This window comes from Sesamum indicum, linkage group LG10 (genome assembly GCF_026168435.1).
Source record: "Sesamum indicum cultivar Baizhima isolate 11 linkage group LG10, ASM2616843v1, whole genome shotgun sequence".
Lineage (NCBI taxonomy): Eukaryota > Viridiplantae > Streptophyta > Magnoliopsida > Lamiales > Pedaliaceae > Sesamum > Sesamum indicum.
In genome coordinates, this window is record NC_142666.1 from 6,147,411 (window position 1) to 6,165,844 (window position 18,434).

Here is an 18,434-nt window from a genome sequence, read left to right on the forward strand (position 1 = left end):
AAGGGGTGCAACACGAGGACTTCCCAAGGGGTCACCCATCCTAGTACTACTCTCGCCCAGGCACGCTTAACTTCGGAGTTCTGATGGGATCCGGTGCATTAGTGCTGGTATGATCGCACCCGCTGAGATATGCGCGCTTTAACCTTTTATGCTCTGGCAGCGGAGCGACAGGTGGGACGTCGAATCTTCCGGGGGGCGTAACTTTGCGCACTGGTGGAGCTACGCCGCGAGCAGCCTATGCACGCGAAGCTCGCCGCGAGCTCCACGACGTGGACAACTGGGCTTGCCCCGTTGGGCCACATTTCGTGGCCCAAATTTCGCCGTTTTCGGTGGATTCCGGCGCGTTTTCGATCGTTGGCCGCATTCGTGATGAGTCGGCCGTGGGGTCTCAGGGGGAGATATACAGGGGTTGGGGTGTGCGGAACGGTCGAGAAAAAGTAGGAAGCTGGACGGGTCGGAGGAGCATTTCGCAAAAAGGGGTGCAACACGAGGACTTCCCAGGGGGTCACCCATCCTAGTACTACTCTCGCCCAAGCACGCTTAACTTCGGAGTTCTGATGGGATCCGGTGCATTAGTGCTGGTATGATCGCACACGCTGAGATATGCGCGCTTTAACCTTTTATGCTCTAGCAGCGGAGCGACAGGTGGGACGTCGAATCTTCCGGGGGGCGTAACTTTGCGCACTGGTGGAGCGACGCCGCGAGCAGCCTATGCACGCGAAGCTCGCCGCGAGCTCCACGACGTGGACAATTGGGCTTGCCCCGTTGGGCCACATTTCGTGGCCCAAATTTCGCCGTTTTCGGTGGATTCCGGCGCGTTTTCGATCGTTGGCCGCATTCGTGATGAGTCGGCCGTGGGGTCTCATGGGGAGATATACAGGGGTTGGGGTGCGCGGAACGGTCGAGAAAAAGCGGGAAGCTGGACGGGTCGGAGGAGCATTTCGCAAAAAGGGGTGCAACACGAGGACTTCCCAGGGGGTCACCCATCCTAGTACTACTCTCGCCCAAGCACGCTTAACTTCGGAGTTCTGATGGGATCCGGTGCATTAGTGCTGGTATGATCGCACACGATGAGATATGCGCGCTTTAACCTTTTATGCTCTAGCAGCGGAGCGACAGGTGGGACGTCGAATCTTCCGGGGGGCGTAACTTTGCGCACTGGTGGAGCGACGCCGCGAGCAGCCTATGCACGCGAAGCTCGCCGCGAGCTCCACGACGTGGACAATTGGGCTTGCCCCGTTGGGCCACATTTCGTGGCCCAAATTTCGCCGTTTTCGGTGGATTCCGGCGCGTTTTCGATCGTTGGCCGCATTCGTGATGAGTCGGCCGTGGGGTCTCATGGGGAGATATACAGGGGTTGGGGTGCGCGGAACGGTCGAGAAAAAGCGGGAAGCTGGACGGGTCGGAGGAGCATTTCGCAAAAAGGGGTGCAACACGAGGACTTCCCAGGGGGTCACCCATCCTAGTACTACTCTCGCCCAAGCACGCTTAACTTCGGAGTTCTGATGGGATCCGGTGCATTAGTGCTGGTATGATCGCACACGATGAGATATGCGCGCTTTAACCTTTTATGCTCTAGCAGCGGAGCGACAGGTGGGACGTCGAATCTTCCGGGGGGCGTAACTTTGCGCACTGGTGGAGCGACGCCGCGAGCAGCCTATGCACGCGAAGCTCGCCGCGAGCTCCACGACGTGGACAATTGGGCTTGCCCCGTTGGGCCACATTTCGTGGCCCAAATTTCGCCGTTTTCGGTGGATTCCGGCGCGTTTTCGATCGTTGGCCGCATTCGTGATGAGTCGGCCGTGGGGTCTCATGGGGAGATATACAGGGGTTGGGGTGTGCGGAACGGTCGAGAAAAAGCAGGAAGCTGGACGGGTCGGAGGAGCATTTCGCAAAAAGGGGTGCAACACGAGGACTTCCCAAGGGGTCACCCATCCTAGTACTACTCTCGCCCAGGCACGCTTAACTTCGGAGTTCTGATGGGATCCGGTGCATTAGTGCTGGTATGATCGCACCCGCTGAGATATGCGCGCTTTAACCTTTTATGCTCTGGCAGCGGAGCGACAGGTGGGACGTCGAATCTTCCGGGGGGCGTAACTTTGCGCACTGGTGGAGCTACGCCGCGAGCAGCCTATGCACGCGAAGCTCGCCGCGAGCTCCACGACGTGGACAACTGGGCTTGCCCCGTTGGGCCACATTTCGTGGCCCAAATTTCGCCGTTTTCGGTGGATTCCGGCGCGTTTTCGATCGTTGGCCGCATTCGTGATGAGTCGGCCGTGGGGTCTCATGGGGAGATATACAGGGGTTGGGGTGCGCGGAACGGTCGAGAAAAAGCAGGAAGCTGGACGGGTCGGAGGAGCATTTCGCAAAAAGGGGTGCAACACGAGGACTTCCCAAGGGGTCACCCATCCTAGTACTACTCTCGCCCAGGCACGCTTAACTTCGGAGTTCTGATGGGATCCGGTGCATTAGTGCTGGTATGATCGCACCCGCTGAGATATGCGCGCTTTAACCTTTTATGCTCTGGCAGCGGAGCGACAGGTGGGACGTCGAATCTTCCGGGGGGCGTAACTTTGCGCACTGGTGGAGCTACGCCGCGAGCAGCCTATGCACGCGAAGCTCGCCGCGAGCTCCACGACGTGGACAACTGGGCTTGCCCCGTTGGGCCACATTTCGTGGCCCAAATTTCGCCGTTTTCGGTGGATTCCGGCGCGTTTTCGATCGTTGGCCGCATTCGTGATGAGACGGCCGTGGGGTCTCAGGGGGAGATATACAGGGGTTGGGGTGTGCGGAACGGTCGAGAAAAAGTAGGAAGCTGGACGGGTCGGAGGAGCATTTCGCAAAAAGGGGTGCAACACGAGGACTTCCCAGGGGGTCACCCATCCTAGTACTACTCTCGCCCAAGCACGCTTAACTTCGGAGTTCTGATGGGATCCGGTGCATTAGTGCTGGTATGATCGCACACGCTGAGATATGCGCGCTTTAACCTTTTATGCTCTAGCAGCGGAGCGACAGGTGGGACGTCGAATCTTCCGGGGGGCGTAACTTTGCGCACTGGTGGAGCGACGCCGCGAGCAGCCTATGCACGCGAAGCTCGCCGCGAGCTCCACGACGTGGACAATTGGGCTTGCCCCGTTGGGCCACATTTCGTGGCCCAAATTTCGCCGTTTTCGGTGGATTCCGGCGCGTTTTCGATCGTTGGCCGCATTCGTGATGAGTCGGCCGTGGGGTCTCATGGGGAGATATACAGGGGTTGGGGTGCGCGGAACGGTCGAGAAAAAGCGGGAAGCTGGACGGGTCGGAGGAGCATTTCGCAAAAAGGGGTGCAACACGAGGACTTCCCAGGGGGTCACCCATCCTAGTACTACTCTCGCCCAAGCACGCTTAACTTCGGAGTTCTGATGGGATCCGGTGCATTAGTGCTGGTATGATCGCACACGATGAGATATGCGCGCTTTAACCTTTTATGCTCTAGCAGCGGAGCGACAGGTGGGACGTCGAATCTTCCGGGGGGCGTAACTTTGCGCACTGGTGGAGCGACGCCGCGAGCAGCCTATGCACGCGAAGCTCGCCGCGAGCTCCACGACGTGGACAATTGGGCTTGCCCCGTTGGGCCACATTTCGTGGCCCAAATTTCGCCGTTTTCGGTGGATTCCGGCGCGTTTTCGATCGTTGGCCGCATTCGTGATGAGTCGGCCGTGGGGTCTCATGGGGAGATATACAGGGGTTGGGGTGCGCGGAACGGTCGAGAAAAAGCGGGAAGCTGGACGGGTCGGAGGAGCATTTCGCAAAAAGGGGTGCAACACGAGGACTTCCCAGGGGGTCACCCATCCTAGTACTACTCTCGCCCAAGCACGCTTAACTTCGGAGTTCTGATGGGATCCGGTGCATTAGTGCTGGTATGATCGCACACGATGAGATATGCGCGCTTTAACCTTTTATGCTCTAGCAGCGGAGCGACAGGTGGGACGTCGAATCTTCCGGGGGGCGTAACTTTGCGCACTGGTGGAGCGACGCCGCGAGCAGCCTATGCACGCGAAGCTCGCCGCGAGCTCCACGACGTGGACAATTGGGCTTGCCCCGTTGGGCCACATTTCGTGGCCCAAATTTCGCCGTTTTCGGTGGATTCCGGCGCGTTTTCGATCGTTGGCCGCATTCGTGATGAGTCGGCCGTGGGGTCTCATGGGGAGATATACAGGGGTTGGGGTGTGCGGAACGGTCGAGAAAAAGCAGGAAGCTGGACGGGTCGGAGGAGCATTTCGCAAAAAGGGGTGCAACACGAGGACTTCCCAAGGGGTCACCCATCCTAGTACTACTCTCGCCCAGGCACGCTTAACTTCGGAGTTCTGATGGGATCCGGTGCATTAGTGCTGGTATGATCGCACCCGCTGAGATATGCGCGCTTTAACCTTTTATGCTCTGGCAGCGGAGCGACAGGTGGGACGTCGAATCTTCCGGGGGGCGTAACTTTGCGCACTGGTGGAGCTACGCCGCGAGCAGCCTATGCACGCGAAGCTCGCCGCGAGCTCCACGACGTGGACAACTGGGCTTGCCCCGTTGGGCCACATTTCGTGGCCCAAATTTCGCCGTTTTCGGTGGATTCCGGCGCGTTTTCGATCGTTGGCCGCATTCGTGATGAGTCGGCCGTGGGGTCTCAGGGGGAGATATACAGGGGTTGGGGTGTGCGGAACGGTCGAGAAAAAGTAGGAAGCTGGACGGGTCGGAGGAGCATTTCGCAAAAAGGGGTGCAACACGAGGACTTCCCAGGGGGTCACCCATCCTAGTACTACTCTCGCCCAAGCACGCTTAACTTCGGAGTTCTGATGGGATCCGGTGCATTAGTGCTGGTATGATCGCACACGCTGAGATATGCGCGCTTTAACCTTTTATGCTCTAGCAGCGGAGCGACAGGTGGGACGTCGAATCTTCCGGGGGGCGTAACTTTGCGCACTGGTGGAGCGACGCCGCGAGCAGCCTATGCACGCGAAGCTCGCCGCGAGCTCCACGACGTGGACAATTGGGCTTGCCCCGTTGGGCCACATTTCGTGGCCCAAATTTCGCCGTTTTCGGTGGATTCCGGCGCGTTTTCGATCGTTGGCCGCATTCGTGATGAGTCGGCCGTGGGGTCTCATGGGGAGATATACAGGGGTTGGGGTGCGCGGAACGGTCGAGAAAAAGCGGGAAGCTGGACGGGTCGGAGGAGCATTTCGCAAAAAGGGGTGCAACACGAGGACTTCCCAGGGGGTCACCCATCCTAGTACTACTCTCGCCCAAGCACGCTTAACTTCGGAGTTCTGATGGGATCCGGTGCATTAGTGCTGGTATGATCGCACACGATGAGATATGCGCGCTTTAACCTTTTATGCTCTAGCAGCGGAGCGACAGGTGGGACGTCGAATCTTCCGGGGGGCGTAACTTTGCGCACTGGTGGAGCGACGCCGCGAGCAGCCTATGCACGCGAAGCTCGCCGCGAGCTCCACGACGTGGACAATTGGGCTTGCCCCGTTGGGCCACATTTCGTGGCCCAAATTTCGCCGTTTTCGGTGGATTCCGGCGCGTTTTCGATCGTTGGCCGCATTCGTGATGAGTCGGCCGTGGGGTCTCATGGGGAGATATACAGGGGTTGGGGTGCGCGGAACGGTCGAGAAAAAGCGGGAAGCTGGACGGGTCGGAGGAGCATTTCGCAAAAAGGGGTGCAACACGAGGACTTCCCAGGGGGTCACCCATCCTAGTACTACTCTCGCCCAAGCACGCTTAACTTCGGAGTTCTGATGGGATCCGGTGCATTAGTGCTGGTATGATCGCACACGATGAGATATGCGCGCTTTAACCTTTTATGCTCTAGCAGCGGAGCGACAGGTGGGACGTCGAATCTTCCGGGGGGCGTAACTTTGCGCACTGGTGGAGCGACGCCGCGAGCAGCCTATGCACGCGAAGCTCGCCGCGAGCTCCACGACGTGGACAATTGGGCTTGCCCCGTTGGGCCACATTTCGTGGCCCAAATTTCGCCGTTTTCGGTGGATTCCGGCGCGTTTTCGATCGTTGGCCGCATTCGTGATGAGTCGGCCGTGGGGTCTCATGGGGAGATATACAGGGGTTGGGGTGTGCGGAACGGTCGAGAAAAAGTAGGAAGCTGGACGGGTCGGAGGAGCATTTCGCAAAAAGGGGTGCAACACGAGGACTTCCCAGGGGGTCACCCATCCTAGTACTACTCTCGCCCAAGCACGCTTGACTTCGGAGTTCTGATGGGATCCGGTGCATTAGTGCTGGTATGATCGCACCCGCTGAGATATGCGCGCTTTAACCTTTTATGCTCTGGCAGCGGAGCGACAGGTGGGACGTCGAATCTTCCGGGGGGCGTAACTTTGCGCACTGGTGGAGCTACGCCGCGAGCAGCCTATGCACGCGAAGCTCGCCGCGAGCTCCACGACGTGGACAATTGGGCTTGCCCCGTTGGGCCACATTTCGTGGCCCAAATTTCGCCGTTTTCGGTGGATTCCGGCGCGTTTTCGATCGTTGGCCGCATTCGTGATGAGTCGGCCGTGGGGTCTCATGGGGAGATATACAGGGGTTGGGGTGCGCGGAACGGTCGAGAAAAAGCGGGAAGCTGGACGGGTGGGAGGAGCAGTTCGCAAAAAGGGGTGCAACACGAGGACTTCCCAGGGGGTCACCCATCCTAGTACTACTCTCGCCCAAACACGCTTAACTTCGGAGTTCTGATGGGATCCGGTGCATTAGTGCTGGTATGATCGCACACGCTGAGATATGCGCGCTTTAACCTTTTATGCTCTAGCAGCGGAGCGACAGGTGGGACGTCGAATCTTCCGGGGGGCGTAACTTTGCGCACTGGTGGAGCTACGCCGCGAGCAGCCTATGCACGCGAAGCTCGCCGCGAGCTCCACGACGTGGACAACTGGGCTTGCCCCGTTGGGCCACATTTCGTGGCCCAAATTTCGCCGTTTTCGGTGGATTCCGGCGCGTTTTCGATCGTTGGCCGCATTCGTGATGAGTCGGCCGTGGGGTCTCATGGGGAGATATACAGGGGTTGGGGTGCGCGGAACGGTCGAGAAAAAGCGGGAAGCTGGACGGGTCGGAGGAGCATTTCGCAAAAAGGGGTGCAACACGAGGACTTCCCAGGGGGTCACCCATCCTAGTACTACTCTCGCCCAAGCACGCTTAACTTCGGAGTTCTGATGGGATCCGGTGCATTAGTGCTGGTATGATCGCACACGATGAGATATGCGCGCTTTAACCTTTTATGCTCTAGCAGCGGAGCGACAGGTGGGACGTCGAATCTTCCGGGGGGCGTAACTTTGCGCACTGGTGGAGCGACGCCGCGAGCAGCCTATGCACGCGAAGCTCGCCGCGAGCTCCACGACGTGGACAATTGGGCTTGCCCCGTTGGGCCACATTTCGTGGCCCAAATTTCGCCGTTTTCGGTGGATTCCGGCGCGTTTTCGATCGTTGGCCGCATTCGTGATGAGTCGGCCGTGGGGTCTCATGGGGAGATATACAGGGGTTGGGGTGTGCGGAACGGTCGAGAAAAAGTAGGAAGCTGGACGGGTCGGAGGAGCATTTCGCAAAAAGGGGTGCAACCTGAGGACTTCCCAGGGGGTCACCCATCCTAGTACTACTCTCGCCCAAGCACGCTTGACTTCGGAGTTCTGATGGGATCCGGTGCATTAGTGCTGGTATGATCGCACCCGCTGAGATATGCGCGCTTTAACCTTTTATGCTCTGGCAGCGGAGCGACAGGTGGGACGTCGAATCTTCCGGGGGGCGTAACTTTGCGCACTGGTGGAGCTACGCCGCGAGCAGCCTATGCACGCGAAGCTCGCCGCGAGCTCCACGACGTGGACAATTGGGCTTGCCCCGTTGGGCCACATTTCGTGGCCCAAATTTCGCCGTTTTCGGTGGATTCCGGCGCGTTTTCGATCGTTGGCCGCATTCGTGATGAGTCGGCCGTGGGGTCTCATGGGGAGATATACAGGGGTTGGGGTGCGCGGAACGGTCGAGAAAAAGCGGGAAGCTGGACGGGTGGGAGGAGCAGTTCGCAAAAAGGGGTGCAACACGAGGACTTCCCAGGGGGTCACCCATCCTAGTACTACTCTCGCCCAAACACGCTTAACTTCGGAGTTCTGATGGGATCCGGTGCATTAGTGCTGGTATGATCGCACACGCTGAGATATGCGCGCTTTAACCTTTTATGCTCTAGCAGCGGAGCGACAGGTGGGACGTCGAATCTTCCGGGGGGCGTAACTTTGCGCACTGGTGGAGCTACGCCGCGAGCAGCCTATGCACGCGAAGCTCGCCGCGAGCTCCACGACGTGGACAACTGGGCTTGCCCCGTTGGGCCACATTTCGTGGCCCAAATTTCGCCGTTTTCGGTGGATTCCGGCGCGTTTTCGATCGTTGGCCGCATTCGTGATGAGTCGGCCGTGGGGTCTCATGGGGAGATATACAGGGGTTGGGGTGCGCGGAACGGTCGAGAAAAAGCAGGAAGCTGGACGGGTGGGAGGAGCAGTTCGCAAAAAGGGGTGCAACACGAAGACTTCCCAGGGGGTCACCCATCCTAGTACTACTCTCGCCCAAGCACGCTTGACTTCGGAGTTCTGATGGGATCCGGTGCATTAGTGCTGGTATGATCGCACCCGCTGAGATATGCGCGCTTTAACCTTTTATGCTCTGGCAGCGGAGCGACAGGTGGGACGTCGAATCTTCCGGGGGGCGTAACTTTGCGCACTGGTGGAGCTACGCCGCGAGCAGCCTATGCACGCGAAGCTCGCCGCGAGCTCCACGACGTGGACAACTGGGCTTGCCCCGTTGGGCCACATTTCGTGGCCCAAATTTCGCCGTTTTCGGTGGATTCCGGCGCGTTTTCGATCGTTGGCCGCATTCGTGATGAGTCGGCCGTGGGGTCTCATGGGGAGATATACAGGGGTTGGGGTGCGCGGAACGGTCGAGAAAAAGCAGGAAGCTGGACGGGTCGGAGGAGCATTTCGCAAAAAGGGGTGCAACACGAGGACTTCCCAAGGGGTCACCCATCCTAGTACTACTCTCGCCCAGGCACGCTTAACTTCGGAGTTCTGATGGGATCCGGTGCATTAGTGCTGGTATGATCGCACCCGCTGAGATATGCGCGCTTTAACCTTTTATGCTCTGGCAGCGGAGCGACAGGTGGGACGTCGAATCTTCCGGGGGGCGTAACTTTGCGCACTGGTGGAGCTACGCCGCGAGCAGCCTATGCACGCGAAGCTCGCCGCGAGCTCCACGACGTGGACAATTGGGCTTGCCCCGTTGGGCCACATTTCGTGGCCCAAATTTCGCCGTTTTCGGTGGATTCCGGCGCGTTTTCGATCGTTGGCCGCATTCGTGATGAGTCGGCCGTGGGGTCTCATGGGGAGATATACAGGGGTTGGGGTGTGCGGAACGGTCGAGAAAAAGTAGGAAGCTGGACGGGTCGGAGGAGCATTTCGCAAAAAGGGGTGCAACCTGAGGACTTCCCAGGGGGTCACCCATCCTAGTACTACTCTCGCCCAAGCACGCTTGACTTCGGAGTTCTGATGGGATCCGGTGCATTAGTGCTGGTATGATCGCACCCGCTGAGATATGCGCGCTTTAACCTTTTATGCTCTGGCAGCGGAGCGACAGGTGGGACGTCGAATCTTCCGGGGGGCGTAACTTTGCGCACTGGTGGAGCTACGCCGCGAGCAGCCTATGCACGCGAAGCTCGCCGCGAGCTCCACGACGTGGACAATTGGGCTTGCCCCGTTGGGCCACATTTCGTGGCCCAAATTTCGCCGTTTTCGGTGGATTCCGGCGCGTTTTCGATCGTTGGCCGCATTCGTGATGAGTCGGCCGTGGGGTCTCATGGGGAGATATACAGGGGTTGGGGTGCGCGGAACGGTCGAGAAAAAGCGGGAAGCTGGACGGGTGGGAGGAGCAGTTCGCAAAAAGGGGTGCAACACGAGGACTTCCCAGGGGGTCACCCATCCTAGTACTACTCTCGCCCAAACACGCTTAACTTCGGAGTTCTGATGGGATCCGGTGCATTAGTGCTGGTATGATCGCACACGCTGAGATATGCGCGCTTTAACCTTTTATGCTCTAGCAGCGGAGCGACAGGTGGGACGTCGAATCTTCCGGGGGGCGTAACTTTGCGCACTGGTGGAGCTACGCCGCGAGCAGCCTATGCACGCGAAGCTCGCCGCGAGCTCCACGACGTGGACAACTGGGCTTGCCCCGTTGGGCCACATTTCGTGGCCCAAATTTCGCCGTTTTCGGTGGATTCCGGCGCGTTTTCGATCGTTGGCCGCATTCGTGATGAGTCGGCCGTGGGGTCTCATGGGGAGATATACAGGGGTTGGGGTGCGCGGAACGGTCGAGAAAAAGCAGGAAGCTGGACGGGTGGGAGGAGCAGTTCGCAAAAAGGGGTGCAACACGAAGACTTCCCAGGGGGTCACCCATCCTAGTACTACTCTCGCCCAAGCACGCTTGACTTCGGAGTTCTGATGGGATCCGGTGCATTAGTGCTGGTATGATCGCACCCGCTGAGATATGCGCGCTTTAACCTTTTATGCTCTGGCAGCGGAGCGACAGGTGGGACGTCGAATCTTCCGGGGGGCGTAACTTTGCGCACTGGTGGAGCTACGCCGCGAGCAGCCTATGCACGCGAAGCTCGCCGCGAGCTCCACGACGTGGACAACTGGGCTTGCCCCGTTGGGCCACATTTCGTGGCCCAAATTTCGCCGTTTTCGGTGGATTCCGGCGCGTTTTCGATCGTTGGCCGCATTCGTGATGAGTCGGCCGTGGGGTCTCATGGGGAGATATACAGGGGTTGGGGTGCGCGGAACGGTCGAGAAAAAGCAGGAAGCTGGACGGGTCGGAGGAGCATTTCGCAAAAAGGGGTGCAACACGAGGACTTCCCAAGGGGTCACCCATCCTAGTACTACTCTCGCCCAGGCACGCTTAACTTCGGAGTTCTGATGGGATCCGGTGCATTAGTGCTGGTATGATCGCACCCGCTGAGATATGCGCGCTTTAACCTTTTATGCTCTGGCAGCGGAGCGACAGGTGGGACGTCGAATCTTCCGGGGGGCGTAACTTTGCGCACTGGTGGAGCTACGCCGCGAGCAGCCTATGCACGCGAAGCTCGCCGCGAGCTCCACGACGTGGACAACTGGGCTTGCCCCGTTGGGCCACATTTCGTGGCCCAAATTTCGCCGTTTTCGGTGGATTCCGGCGCGTTTTCGATCGTTGGCCGCATTCGTGATGAGTCGGCCGTGGGGTCTCAGGGGGAGATATACAGGGGTTGGGGTGTGCGGAACGGTCGAGAAAAAGTAGGAAGCTGGACGGGTCGGAGGAGCATTTCGCAAAAAGGGGTGCAACACGAGGACTTCCCAGGGGGTCACCCATCCTAGTACTACTCTCGCCCAAGCACGCTTAACTTCGGAGTTCTGATGGGATCCGGTGCATTAGTGCTGGTATGATCGCACACGCTGAGATATGCGCGCTTTAACCTTTTATGCTCTAGCAGCGGAGCGACAGGTGGGACGTCGAATCTTCCGGGGGGCGTAACTTTGCGCACTGGTGGAGCCACGCCGCGAGCAGCCTATGCACGCGAAGCTCGCCGCGAGCTCCACGACGTGGTCAACTGGGCTTGCCCCGTTGGGCCACATTTCGTGGCCCAAATTTCGCCGTTTTCGGTGGATTCCGGCGCGTTTTCGATCATTGGCCGCATTCGTGATGAGTCGGCCGTGGGGTCTCATGGGGAGATATACAGGGGTTGGGGTGCGCGGAACGGTCGAGAAAAAGCGGGAAGCTGGACGGGTGGGAGGAGCAGTTCGCAAAAAGGGGTGCAACACGAGGACTTCCCAGGGGGTCACCCATCCTAGTACTACTCTCGCCCAAGCACGCTTAACTTCGGAGTTCTGATGGGATCCGGTGCATTAGTGCTGGTATGATCGCACACGCTGAGATATGCGCGCTTTAACCTTTTATGCTCTAGCAGCGGAGCGACAGGTGGGACGTCGAATCTTCCGGGGGGCGTAACTTTGCGCACTGGTGGAGCGACGCCGCGAGCAGCCTATGCACGCGAAGCTCGCCGCGAGCTCCACGACGTGGACAATTGGGCTTGCCCCGTTGGGCCACATTTCGTGGCCCAAATTTCGCCGTTTTCGGTGGATTCCGGCGCGTTTTCGATCGTTGGCCGCATTCGTGATGAGTCGGCCGTGGGGTCTCATGGGGAGATATACAGGGGTTGGGGTGTGCGGAACGGTCGAGAAAAAGTAGGAAGCTGGACGGGTCGGAGGAGCATTTCGCAAAAAGGGGTGCAACACGAGGACTTCCCAGGGGGTCACCCATCCTAGTACTACTCTCGCCCAAGCACGCTTAACTTCAGAGTTCTGATGGGATCCGGTGCATTAGTGCTGGTATGATCGCACACGATGAGATATGCGCGCTTTAACCTTTTATGCTCTAGCAGCGGAGCGACAGGTGGGACGTCGAATCTTCCGGGGGGCGTAACTTTGCGCACTGGTGGAGCTACGCTGCGAGGAGCCTATGCACGCGAAGCTCGCCGCGAGCTCCACGACGTGGACAACTGGGCTTGCCCCGTTGGGCCACATTTCGTGGCCCAAATTTCGCCGTTTTCGGTGGATTCCGGCGCGTTTTCGATCGTTGGCCGCATTCGTGATGAGTCGGCCGTGGGGTCTCAGGGGGAGATATACAGGGGTTGGGGTGTGCGGAACGGTCGAGAAAAAGCAGGAAGCTGGACGGGTCGGAGGAGCATTTCGCAAAAAGGGGTGCAACACGAGGACTTCCCAGGGGGTCACCCATCCTAGTACTACTCTCGCCCAAACACGCTTAACTTCGGAGTTCTGATGGGATCCGGTGCATTAGTGCTGGTATGATCGCACCCGCTGAGATATGCGCGCTTTAACCTTTTATGCTCTAGCAGCGGAGCGACAGGTGGGACGTCGAATCTTCCGGGGGGCGTAACTTTGCGCACTGGTGGAGCCACGCCGCGAGCAGCCTATGCACGCGAAGCTCGCCGCGAGCTCCACGACGTGGACAACTGGGCTTACCCCGTTGTGCCACATTTCGTGGCCCAAATTTCGCCGTTTTCGGTGGATTCCGGCGCGTTTTCGATCGTTGGCCGCATTCGTGATGAGTCGGCCGTGGGGTCTCAGGGGGAGATATACAGGGGTTGGGGTGTGCGGAACGGTCGAGAAAAAGTAGGAAGCTGGACGGGTCGGAGGAGCAGTTCGCAAAAAGGGGTGCAACACGAGGACTTCCCAGGGGGTCACCCATCCTAGTACTACTCTCGCCCAAGCACGCTTAACTTCGGAGTTCTGATGGGATCCGGTGCATTAGTGCTGGTATGATCGCACACGCTGAGATATGCGCGCTTTAACCTTTTATGCTCTAGCAGCGGAGCGACAGGTGGGACGTCGAATCTTCCGGGGGGCGTAACTTTGCGCACTGGTGGAGCGACGCCGCGAGCAGCCTATGCACGCGAAGCTCGCCGCGAGCTCCACGACGTGGACAATTGGGCTTGCCCCGTTGGGCCACATTTCGTGGCCCAAATTTCGCCGTTTTCGGTGGATTCCGGCGCGTTTTCGATCGTTGGCCGCATTCGTGATGAGTCGGCCGTGGGGTCTCATGGGGAGATATACAGGGGTTGGGGTGTGCGGAACGGTCGAGAAAAAGTAGGAAGCTGGACGGGTCGGAGGAGCATTTCGCAAAAAGGGGTGCAACACGAGGACTTCCCAGGGGGTCACCCATCCTAGTACTACTCTCGCCCAAGCACGCTTAACTTCAGAGTTCTGATGGGATCCGGTGCATTAGTGCTGGTATGATCGCACACGATGAGATATGCGCGCTTTAACCTTTTATGCTCTAGCAGCGGAGCGACAGGTGGGACGTCGAATCTTCCGGGGGGCGTAACTTTGCGCACTGGTGGAGCTACGCTGCGAGGAGCCTATGCACGCGAAGCTCGCCGCGAGCTCCACGACGTGGACAACTGGGCTTGCCCCGTTGGGCCACATTTCGTGGCCCAAATTTCGCCGTTTTCGGTGGATTCCGGCGCGTTTTCGATCGTTGGCCGCATTCGTGATGAGTCGGCCGTGGGGTCTCAGGGGGAGATATACAGGGGTTGGGGTGTGCGGAACGGTCGAGAAAAAGCAGGAAGCTGGACGGGTCGGAGGAGCATTTCGCAAAAAGGGGTGCAACACGAGGACTTCCCAGGGGGTCACCCATCCTAGTACTACTCTCGCCCAAACACGCTTAACTTCGGAGTTCTGATGGGATCCGGTGCATTAGTGCTGGTATGATCGCACCCGCTGAGATATGCGCGCTTTAACCTTTTATGCTCTAGCAGCGGAGCGACAGGTGGGACGTCGAATCTTCCGGGGGGCGTAACTTTGCGCACTGGTGGAGCCACGCCGCGAGCAGCCTATGCACGCGAAGCTCGCCGCGAGCTCCACGACGTGGACAACTGGGCTTACCCCGTTGTGCCACATTTCGTGGCCCAAATTTCGCCGTTTTCGGTGGATTCCGGCGCGTTTTCGATCGTTGGCCGCATTCGTGATGAGTCGGCCGTGGGGTCTCAGGGGGAGATATACAGGGGTTGGGGTGTGCGGAACGGTCGAGAAAAAGTAGGAAGCTGGACGGGTCGGAGGAGCAGTTCGCAAAAAGGGGTGCAACACGAGGACTTCCCAGGGGGTCACCCATCCTAGTACTACTCTCGCCCAAGCACGCTTAACTTCGGAGTTCTGATGGGATCCGGTGCATTAGTGCTGGTATGATCGCACACGATGAGATATGCGCGCTTTAACCTTTTATGCTCTAGCAGCGGAGCGACAGGTGGGACGTCGAATCTTCCGGGGGGCGTAACTTTGCGCACTGGTGGAGCGACGCCGCGAGCAGCCTATGCACGCGAAGCTCGCCGCGAGCTCCACGACGTGGACAATTGGGCTTGCCCCGTTGGGCCACATTTCGTGGCCCAAATTTCGCCGTTTTCGGTGGATTCCGGCGCGTTTTCGATCGTTGGCCGCATTCGTGATGAGTCGGCCGTGGGGTCTCATGGGGAGATATACAGGGGTTGGGGTGCGCGGAACGGTCGAGAAAAAGCGGGAAGCTGGACGGGTGGGAGGAGCAGTTCGCAAAAAGGGGTGCAACACGAGGACTTCCCAGGGGGTCACCCATCCTAGTACTACTCTCGCCCAAGCACGCTTAACTTCGGAGTTCTGATGGGATCCGGTGCATTAGTGCTGGTATGATCGCACACGCTGAGATATGCGCGCTTTAACCTTTTATGCTCTAGCAGCGGAGCGACAGGTGGGACGTCGAATCTTCCGGGGGGCGTAACTTTGCGCACTGGTGGAGCTACGCCGCGAGCAGCCTATGCACGCGAAGCTCGCCGCGAGCTCCACGACGTGGACAATTGGGCTTGCCCCGTTGGGCCACATTTCGTGGCCCAAATTTCGCCGTTTTCGGTGGATTCCGGCGCGTTTTCGATCGTTGGCCGCATTCGTGATGAGTCGGCCGTGGGGTCTCATGGGGAGATATACAGGGGTTGGGGTGCGCGGAACGGTCGAGAAAAAGCGGGAAGCTGGACGGGTGGGAGGAGCAGTTCGCAAAAAGGGGTGCAACACGAGGACTTCCCAGGGGGTCACCCATCCTAGTACTACTCTCGCCCAAACACGCTTAACTTCGGAGTTCTGATGGGATCCGGTGCATTAGTGCTGGTATGATCGCACCCGCTGAGATATGCGCGCTTTAACCTTTTATGCTCTAGCAGCGGAGCGACAGGTGGGACGTCGAATCTTCCGGGGGGCGTAACTTTGCGCACTGGTGGAGCTACGCCGCGAGCAGCCTATGCACGCGAAGCTCGCCGCGAGCTCCACGACGTGGACAACTGGGCTTGCCCCGTTGGGCCACATTTCGTGGCCCAAATTTCGCCGTTTTCGGTGGATTCCGGCGCGTTTTCGATCGTTGGCCGCATTCGTGATGAGTCGGCCGTGGGGTCTCAGGGGGAGATATACAGGGGTTGGGGTGTGCGGAACGGTCGAGAAAAAGCAGGAAGCTGGACGGGTCGGAGGAGCATTTCGCAAAAAGGGGTGCAACACGAGGACTTCCCAGGGGGTCACCCATCCTAGTACTACTCTTGCCCAGGCACGCTTAACTTCGGAGTTCTGATGGGATCCGGTGCATTAGTGCTGGTATGATCGCACCCGCTGAGATATGCGCGCTTTAACCTTTTATGCTCTAGCAGCGGAGCGACAGGTGGGACGTCGAATCTTCCGGGGGGCATAACTTTGCGCACTGGTGGAGCCACGCCGCGAGCAGCCTATGCACGCGAAGCTCGCCGCGAGCTCCACGACGTGGACAACTGGGCTTACCCCGTTGTGCCACATTTCGTGGCCCAAATTTCGCCGTTTTCGGTGGATTCCGGCGCGTTTTCGATCGTTGGCCGCATTCGTGATGAGTCGGCCGTGGGGTCTCAGGGGGAGATATACAGGGGTTGGGGTGTGCGGAACGGTCGAGAAAAAGTAGGAAGCTGGACGGGTCGGAGGAGCAGTTCGCAAAAAGGGGTGCAACACGAGGACTTCCCAGGGGGTCACCCATCCTAGTACTACTCTCGCCCAAGCACGCTTAACTTCGGAGTTCTGATGGGATCCGGTGCATTAGTGCTGGTATGATCGCACACGATGAGATATGCGCGCTTTAACCTTTTATGCTCTAGCAGCGGAGCGACAGGTGGGACGTCGAATCTTCCGGGGGGCGTAACTTTGCGCACTGGTGGAGCGACGCCGCGAGCAGCCTATGCACGCGAAGCTCGCCGCGAGCTCCACGACGTGGACAATTGGGCTTGCCCCGTTGGGCCACATTTCGTGGCCCAAATTTCGCCGTTTTCGGTGGATTCCGGCGCGTTTTCGATCGTTGGCCGCATTCGTGATGAGTCGGCCGTGGGGTCTCATGGGGAGATATACAGGGGTTGGGGTGCGCGGAACGGTCGAGAAAAAGCGGGAAGCTGGACGGGTGGGAGGAGCAGTTCGCAAAAAGGGGTGCAACACGAGGACTTCCCAGGGGGTCACCCATCCTAGTACTACTCTCGCCCAAACACGCTTAACTTCGGAGTTCTGATGGGATCCGGTGCATTAGTGCTGGTATGATCGCACACGCTGAGATATGCGCGCTTTAACCTTTTATGCTCTAGCAGCGGAGCGACAAGTGGGACGTCGAATCTTCCGGGGGGCGTAACTTTGCGCACTGGTGGAGCTACGCCGCGAGCAGCCTATGCACGCGAAGCTCGCCGCGAGCTCCACGACGTGGACAACTGGGCTTGCCCCGTTGGGCCACATTTCGTGGCCCAAATTTCGCCGTTTTCGGTGGATTCCGGCGCGTTTTCGATCGTTGGCCGCATTCGTGATGAGTCGGCCGTGGGGTCTCAGGGGGAGATATACAGGGGTTGGGGTGTGCGGAACGGTCGAGAAAAAGCAGGAAGCTGGACGGGTCGGAGGAGCATTTCGCAAAAAGGGGTGCAACACGAGGACTTCCCAGGGGGTCACCCATCCTAGTACTACTCTTGCCCAGGCACGCTTAACTTCGGAGTTCTGATGGGATCCGGTGCATTAGTGCTGGTATGATCGCACCCGCTGAGATATGCGCGCTTTAACCTTTTATGCTCTAGCAGCGGAGCGACAGGTGGGACGTCGAATCTTCCGGGGGGCGTAACTTTGCGCACTGGTGGAGCCACGCCGCGAGCAGCCTATGCACGCGAAGCTCGCCGCGAGCTCCACGACGTGGACAACTGGGCTTACCCCGTTGTGCCACATTTCGTGGCCCAAATTTCGCCGTTTTCGGTGGATTCCGGCGCGTTTTCGATCGTTGGCCGCATTCGTGATGAGTCGGCCGTGGGGTCTCAGGGGGAGATATACAGGGGTTGGGGTGTGCGGAACGGTCGAGAAAAAGTAGGAAGCTGGACGGGTCGGAGGAGCAGTTCGCAAAAAGGGGTGCAACACGAGGACTTCCCAGGGGGTCACCCATCCTAGTACTACTCTCGCCCAAGCACGCTTAACTTCGGAGTTCTGATGGGATCCGGTGCATTAGTGCTGGTATGATCGCACACGATGAGATATGCGCGCTTTAACCTTTTATGCTCTAGCAGCGGAGCGACAGGTGGGACGTCGAATCTTCCGGGGGGCGTAACTTTGCGCACTGGTGGAGCGACGCCGCGAGCAGCCTATGCACGCGAAGCTCGCCGCGAGCTCCACGACGTGGACAATTGGGCTTGCCCCGTTGGGCCACATTTCGTGGCCCAAATTTCGCCGTTTTCGGTGGATTCCGGCGCGTTTTCGATCGTTGGCCGCATTCGTGATGAGTCGGCCGTGGGGTCTCATGGGGAGATATACAGGGGTTGGGGTGCGCGG

At 58.9% G+C, this 18,434-nt stretch overlaps 39 non-coding genes across 39 annotated transcripts; all 39 read right to left on the minus strand.

Annotated features, from left to right (window-relative positions):
• Positions 1–2: 2 nt before the first annotated feature.
• Positions 3–121, minus strand: LOC148785618 (5S ribosomal RNA). Its single transcript, XR_016068097.1, has one exon. It is a non-coding gene; the product is annotated as a 5S ribosomal RNA (ribosomal RNA).
• A 355-nt stretch (positions 122–476) lies between these two features.
• LOC148785619 (5S ribosomal RNA) lies at positions 477–595 on the minus strand. The gene has a single exon (XR_016068445.1). It is a non-coding gene; the product is annotated as a 5S ribosomal RNA (ribosomal RNA).
• A 355-nt stretch (positions 596–950) lies between these two features.
• Positions 951–1,069, minus strand: LOC148785620 (5S ribosomal RNA). The gene has a single exon (XR_016068446.1). It is a non-coding gene; the product is annotated as a 5S ribosomal RNA (ribosomal RNA).
• Positions 1,070–1,424: 355 nt separating this feature from the next.
• On the minus strand, positions 1,425–1,543 carry LOC148785621 (5S ribosomal RNA). The gene has a single exon (XR_016068447.1). It is a non-coding gene; the product is annotated as a 5S ribosomal RNA (ribosomal RNA).
• A 355-nt stretch (positions 1,544–1,898) lies between these two features.
• Positions 1,899–2,017, minus strand: LOC148785622 (5S ribosomal RNA). The gene has a single exon (XR_016068098.1). It is a non-coding gene; the product is annotated as a 5S ribosomal RNA (ribosomal RNA).
• A 355-nt stretch (positions 2,018–2,372) lies between these two features.
• On the minus strand, positions 2,373–2,491 carry LOC148785623 (5S ribosomal RNA). Its single transcript, XR_016068099.1, has one exon. It is a non-coding gene; the product is annotated as a 5S ribosomal RNA (ribosomal RNA).
• Positions 2,492–2,846: 355 nt separating this feature from the next.
• LOC148785624 (5S ribosomal RNA) lies at positions 2,847–2,965 on the minus strand. Its single transcript, XR_016068448.1, has one exon. It is a non-coding gene; the product is annotated as a 5S ribosomal RNA (ribosomal RNA).
• Positions 2,966–3,320: 355 nt separating this feature from the next.
• On the minus strand, positions 3,321–3,439 carry LOC148785625 (5S ribosomal RNA). Its single transcript, XR_016068450.1, has one exon. It is a non-coding gene; the product is annotated as a 5S ribosomal RNA (ribosomal RNA).
• Positions 3,440–3,794: 355 nt separating this feature from the next.
• Positions 3,795–3,913, minus strand: LOC148785626 (5S ribosomal RNA). The gene has a single exon (XR_016068451.1). It is a non-coding gene; the product is annotated as a 5S ribosomal RNA (ribosomal RNA).
• Positions 3,914–4,268: 355 nt separating this feature from the next.
• LOC148785627 (5S ribosomal RNA) lies at positions 4,269–4,387 on the minus strand. The gene has a single exon (XR_016068100.1). It is a non-coding gene; the product is annotated as a 5S ribosomal RNA (ribosomal RNA).
• A 355-nt stretch (positions 4,388–4,742) lies between these two features.
• Positions 4,743–4,861, minus strand: LOC148785628 (5S ribosomal RNA). The gene has a single exon (XR_016068452.1). It is a non-coding gene; the product is annotated as a 5S ribosomal RNA (ribosomal RNA).
• Positions 4,862–5,216: 355 nt separating this feature from the next.
• On the minus strand, positions 5,217–5,335 carry LOC148785629 (5S ribosomal RNA). The gene has a single exon (XR_016068453.1). It is a non-coding gene; the product is annotated as a 5S ribosomal RNA (ribosomal RNA).
• Positions 5,336–5,690: 355 nt separating this feature from the next.
• LOC148785630 (5S ribosomal RNA) lies at positions 5,691–5,809 on the minus strand. Its single transcript, XR_016068454.1, has one exon. It is a non-coding gene; the product is annotated as a 5S ribosomal RNA (ribosomal RNA).
• A 355-nt stretch (positions 5,810–6,164) lies between these two features.
• On the minus strand, positions 6,165–6,283 carry LOC148785631 (5S ribosomal RNA). The gene has a single exon (XR_016068328.1). It is a non-coding gene; the product is annotated as a 5S ribosomal RNA (ribosomal RNA).
• A 355-nt stretch (positions 6,284–6,638) lies between these two features.
• LOC148785632 (5S ribosomal RNA) lies at positions 6,639–6,757 on the minus strand. Its single transcript, XR_016062081.1, has one exon. It is a non-coding gene; the product is annotated as a 5S ribosomal RNA (ribosomal RNA).
• A 355-nt stretch (positions 6,758–7,112) lies between these two features.
• Positions 7,113–7,231, minus strand: LOC148785633 (5S ribosomal RNA). Its single transcript, XR_016068455.1, has one exon. It is a non-coding gene; the product is annotated as a 5S ribosomal RNA (ribosomal RNA).
• Positions 7,232–7,586: 355 nt separating this feature from the next.
• On the minus strand, positions 7,587–7,705 carry LOC148785634 (5S ribosomal RNA). The gene has a single exon (XR_016062232.1). It is a non-coding gene; the product is annotated as a 5S ribosomal RNA (ribosomal RNA).
• A 355-nt stretch (positions 7,706–8,060) lies between these two features.
• On the minus strand, positions 8,061–8,179 carry LOC148785635 (5S ribosomal RNA). The gene has a single exon (XR_016062082.1). It is a non-coding gene; the product is annotated as a 5S ribosomal RNA (ribosomal RNA).
• Positions 8,180–8,534: 355 nt separating this feature from the next.
• Positions 8,535–8,653, minus strand: LOC148785636 (5S ribosomal RNA). Its single transcript, XR_016062021.1, has one exon. It is a non-coding gene; the product is annotated as a 5S ribosomal RNA (ribosomal RNA).
• Positions 8,654–9,008: 355 nt separating this feature from the next.
• LOC148785637 (5S ribosomal RNA) lies at positions 9,009–9,127 on the minus strand. Its single transcript, XR_016068101.1, has one exon. It is a non-coding gene; the product is annotated as a 5S ribosomal RNA (ribosomal RNA).
• A 355-nt stretch (positions 9,128–9,482) lies between these two features.
• On the minus strand, positions 9,483–9,601 carry LOC148785638 (5S ribosomal RNA). Its single transcript, XR_016062233.1, has one exon. It is a non-coding gene; the product is annotated as a 5S ribosomal RNA (ribosomal RNA).
• A 355-nt stretch (positions 9,602–9,956) lies between these two features.
• LOC148785639 (5S ribosomal RNA) lies at positions 9,957–10,075 on the minus strand. Its single transcript, XR_016062083.1, has one exon. It is a non-coding gene; the product is annotated as a 5S ribosomal RNA (ribosomal RNA).
• Positions 10,076–10,430: 355 nt separating this feature from the next.
• On the minus strand, positions 10,431–10,549 carry LOC148785640 (5S ribosomal RNA). The gene has a single exon (XR_016062022.1). It is a non-coding gene; the product is annotated as a 5S ribosomal RNA (ribosomal RNA).
• Positions 10,550–10,904: 355 nt separating this feature from the next.
• On the minus strand, positions 10,905–11,023 carry LOC148785641 (5S ribosomal RNA). The gene has a single exon (XR_016068102.1). It is a non-coding gene; the product is annotated as a 5S ribosomal RNA (ribosomal RNA).
• A 355-nt stretch (positions 11,024–11,378) lies between these two features.
• Positions 11,379–11,497, minus strand: LOC148785642 (5S ribosomal RNA). The gene has a single exon (XR_016068456.1). It is a non-coding gene; the product is annotated as a 5S ribosomal RNA (ribosomal RNA).
• Positions 11,498–11,852: 355 nt separating this feature from the next.
• LOC148785643 (5S ribosomal RNA) lies at positions 11,853–11,971 on the minus strand. Its single transcript, XR_016068457.1, has one exon. It is a non-coding gene; the product is annotated as a 5S ribosomal RNA (ribosomal RNA).
• A 355-nt stretch (positions 11,972–12,326) lies between these two features.
• On the minus strand, positions 12,327–12,445 carry LOC148785644 (5S ribosomal RNA). The gene has a single exon (XR_016062117.1). It is a non-coding gene; the product is annotated as a 5S ribosomal RNA (ribosomal RNA).
• A 355-nt stretch (positions 12,446–12,800) lies between these two features.
• Positions 12,801–12,919, minus strand: LOC148785645 (5S ribosomal RNA). The gene has a single exon (XR_016068348.1). It is a non-coding gene; the product is annotated as a 5S ribosomal RNA (ribosomal RNA).
• A 355-nt stretch (positions 12,920–13,274) lies between these two features.
• On the minus strand, positions 13,275–13,393 carry LOC148785646 (5S ribosomal RNA). Its single transcript, XR_016068458.1, has one exon. It is a non-coding gene; the product is annotated as a 5S ribosomal RNA (ribosomal RNA).
• A 355-nt stretch (positions 13,394–13,748) lies between these two features.
• Positions 13,749–13,867, minus strand: LOC148785647 (5S ribosomal RNA). The gene has a single exon (XR_016062118.1). It is a non-coding gene; the product is annotated as a 5S ribosomal RNA (ribosomal RNA).
• A 355-nt stretch (positions 13,868–14,222) lies between these two features.
• Positions 14,223–14,341, minus strand: LOC148785648 (5S ribosomal RNA). The gene has a single exon (XR_016068350.1). It is a non-coding gene; the product is annotated as a 5S ribosomal RNA (ribosomal RNA).
• A 355-nt stretch (positions 14,342–14,696) lies between these two features.
• LOC148785649 (5S ribosomal RNA) lies at positions 14,697–14,815 on the minus strand. The gene has a single exon (XR_016068459.1). It is a non-coding gene; the product is annotated as a 5S ribosomal RNA (ribosomal RNA).
• A 355-nt stretch (positions 14,816–15,170) lies between these two features.
• On the minus strand, positions 15,171–15,289 carry LOC148785650 (5S ribosomal RNA). Its single transcript, XR_016068461.1, has one exon. It is a non-coding gene; the product is annotated as a 5S ribosomal RNA (ribosomal RNA).
• A 355-nt stretch (positions 15,290–15,644) lies between these two features.
• LOC148785651 (5S ribosomal RNA) lies at positions 15,645–15,763 on the minus strand. Its single transcript, XR_016068351.1, has one exon. It is a non-coding gene; the product is annotated as a 5S ribosomal RNA (ribosomal RNA).
• A 355-nt stretch (positions 15,764–16,118) lies between these two features.
• Positions 16,119–16,237, minus strand: LOC148785652 (5S ribosomal RNA). Its single transcript, XR_016061989.1, has one exon. It is a non-coding gene; the product is annotated as a 5S ribosomal RNA (ribosomal RNA).
• Positions 16,238–16,592: 355 nt separating this feature from the next.
• LOC148785653 (5S ribosomal RNA) lies at positions 16,593–16,711 on the minus strand. The gene has a single exon (XR_016068462.1). It is a non-coding gene; the product is annotated as a 5S ribosomal RNA (ribosomal RNA).
• Positions 16,712–17,066: 355 nt separating this feature from the next.
• On the minus strand, positions 17,067–17,185 carry LOC148785654 (5S ribosomal RNA). The gene has a single exon (XR_016062084.1). It is a non-coding gene; the product is annotated as a 5S ribosomal RNA (ribosomal RNA).
• A 355-nt stretch (positions 17,186–17,540) lies between these two features.
• LOC148785655 (5S ribosomal RNA) lies at positions 17,541–17,659 on the minus strand. The gene has a single exon (XR_016061991.1). It is a non-coding gene; the product is annotated as a 5S ribosomal RNA (ribosomal RNA).
• Positions 17,660–18,014: 355 nt separating this feature from the next.
• Positions 18,015–18,133, minus strand: LOC148785656 (5S ribosomal RNA). Its single transcript, XR_016068463.1, has one exon. It is a non-coding gene; the product is annotated as a 5S ribosomal RNA (ribosomal RNA).
• Between the last annotated feature and the right edge of the window lie 301 nt (positions 18,134–18,434).